This window comes from Oncorhynchus mykiss, chromosome 16, assembly GCF_057628025.1.
Source record: "Oncorhynchus mykiss isolate SJ-2025 chromosome 16, ASM5762802v1, whole genome shotgun sequence".
Lineage (NCBI taxonomy): Eukaryota > Metazoa > Chordata > Actinopteri > Salmoniformes > Salmonidae > Oncorhynchus > Oncorhynchus mykiss.
The window spans coordinates 7,605,406-7,608,606 of record NC_143037.1 but is presented as its reverse complement, the minus strand read 5'-3'; positions in this window follow the sequence as shown (position 1 = coordinate 7,608,606).

The following is a 3,201-nucleotide window of genomic DNA, read 5'->3' as shown; positions in this document are numbered from 1 at the left end:
CTACACTGCAGACTACACATCAGCCTACACTGCAGACTACACATCAGCCTACACTGCAGACTACACATCAGCCTACACTGCAGCCTACACATCAGCCTACATATCAGCCTACACTGCAGACTACACATCAGCCTACACTGCAGACTACACTGCAGCCTACATATCAGACTACACATCAGCCTACACTGCAGCCTACATATCAGCCTACACTGCAGACTACACTGCAGACTACACATCAGCCTACACTGCAGCCTACACTGCAGACTACACATCAGCCTACACTGCAGACTACACATCAGCCTACACTGCAGCCTGCATATCAGCCTACACTGCAGACTACACTGCAGACTACACTGCAGACTACACATCAGCCTACACTGCAGACTACACATCAGCCTACACTGCAGACTACACTGCAGACTACACATCAGCCTACACTGCAGACTACACATCAGCCTACACTGCAGACTACACTGCAGACTACACATCAGCCTACACTGCAGCCTACACATCAGCCTACACTGCAGACTACACATCAGCCTACACTGCAGACTACACATCAGCCTACACTGCAGCCTACATATCAGCCTACACTGCAGACTACACATCGGCCTCCACTGCAGACTACACTGCAGACTACACATCAGCCTACACTGCAGACTACACATCACCTACACTGCAGACTACACTGCAGACTACACATCAGCCTACACTGCAGACTACACTGTAGACTACACATCAGCCTACACTGCAGACTACACATCAGCCTCCACTGCAGACTACACTGTAGACTACACATCAGCCTACACTGCAGATTACACTGTAGACTACACATCAGCCTACACTGCAGACTACACATCCCATAACAATGTCCTTCACTCCTGGCGGGCCACCGTGTATCTAAGACAAGAACGCCAGGTGTTTTCAAACAATGCCACTTTCTTACTTTCCTTGAACATCTATTAGATACTGAAAGGTAACTAGCATAGAGCTGGTCTTTCTGCATTGTCTCCCTCGCTACCCAGAGGTCTGTAAACATTGGATTTAGTTCCCAGCACAGAGCCACTTCCGTATCAACAGTACGTGGCTATGTCATTACATTGTATCAACAGTATGTGGCTATGTCATTACTCTGTACGTGGCTATGTCATTACATTGTATCAACAGTATGAGGCTATGTCATTACATTGTATCAACAGTATGAGGCTATGTCATTACTCTGTACGTGGCTATGTCATTACATTGTATCAACAGTATGGGGCTATGTCATTACTCTGTACGTGGCTATGTCATTACATTGTATCAACAGTATGAGGCTATGTCATTACATTGTATCAACAGTATGAGGCTATGTCATTACTCTATATGAAGATAGGGGGCGATAATGAGAACAATGAGTGGCAGCCTTACCTTTTTTTTTAATAAAAGTGAAATTAGTGCTGTGTTCACATCTCTTCCAAATGAACCCTTGTGAACATATTAAACATTTAGAGCAATAGTGGACCTAATTGATTCCAAAATGTTAAATAGACCTCAGGAGGAATAACCACCCATCCAGGTGGTCTGCCTTTATTCATGCCATCCAACTCCCCTTTCAGTTCATTGAGAGAGATTTGGGATCCCGGCAAGTTGTCTTTCTCTGTTGAGAGAAGTGTTCTTCATTCTTTTTTTTTATAAAGAACTTGGTGTGGATTTATAATCAGAGGTGTACAGTTATTTATAAAAGCAGAAGAATCTTTGATTGATTCATTTGGGTTCTGACAGTAATTTCACTGTTTCAGATTCGATAGCCGCTTTGTCAGCTAATTGTTTGTTACTGCGTAGCTTGTCAGCCAGTAAAACGAATGGGACCATGGAAGTAATGGTTGAATCTAACTCGATGGAAGGCGAGTTCTGCACTCTGTCTTTATCAATAAACCAAGTTCTGCACTCTGTCTTTATCAATAAACCAAGTTCTGCACTCTGTCTTTATCAATAAACCAAGTTCTGCACTCTGTCTTTATCAATAAACCAAGTTCTGCACTCTGTCTTTATCAATAAACCAAGTTCTGCACTCTGTCTTTATCAATAAACCAAGTTCTGCACTCTGTCTTTATCAATAAACCAAGTTCTGCACTCTGTCTTTATCAATAAACCAAGTTCTGCACTCTGTCTTTATCAATAAACCAAGTTCTGCACTCTGTCTTTATCAATAAACCAAGTTCTGCACTCTGTCTTTATCAATAAACCAAGTTCTGCACTCTGTCTTTATCAATAAACCAAGTTCTGCACTCTGTCTTTATCAATAAACCAAGTTCTGCACTCTGTCTTTATCAATAAACCAAGTTCTGCACTCTGTCTTTATCAATAAACCAAGTTCTGCACTCTGTCTTTATCAATAAACCAAGTTCTGCACCCTGTCTTTATCAATAAACCAAGTTCTGCACTCTGTCTTTATCAATAAACCAAGTTCTGCACCCTGTCTTTATCAATAAACCAAGTTCTGCACTCTGTCTTTATCAATAAACCAAGTTCTGCACTCTGTCTTTATCAATAAACCAAGTTCTGCACTCTGTCTTTATCAATAAACCAAGTTCTGCACTCTGTCTTTATCAATAAACCAAGTTCTGCACTCTGTCTTTATCAATAAACCAAGTTCTGCACTCTGTCTTTATCAATAAACCAAGTTCTGCACTCTGTCTTTATCAATAAACCAAGTTCTGCACTCTGTCTTTATCAATAAACCAAGTTCTGCACTCTGTCTTTATCAATAAACCAAGTTCTGCACTCTGTCTTTATCAATAAACCAAGTTCTGCACCCTGTCTTTATCAATAAACCAAGTTCTGCACCCTGTCTTTATCAATAAACCAAGTTCTGCACTCTGTCTTTATCAATAAACCAAGTTCTGCACTCTGTCTTTATCAATAAACCAAGTTCTGCACTCTGTCTTTATCAATAAACCAAGTTCTGCACCCTGTCTTTATCAATAAACCAAGTTCTGCACTCTGTCTTTATCAATAAACCAAGTTCTGCACTCTGTCTTTATCAATAAACCAAGTTCTGCACCCTGTCTTTATCAATAAACCAAGTTCTGCACTCTGTCTTTATCAATAAACCAAGTTCTGCACTCTGTCTTTATCAATAAACCAAGTTCTGCACTCTGTCTTTATCAATAAACCAAGTTCTGCACTCTGTCTTTATCAATAAACCAAGTTCTGCAC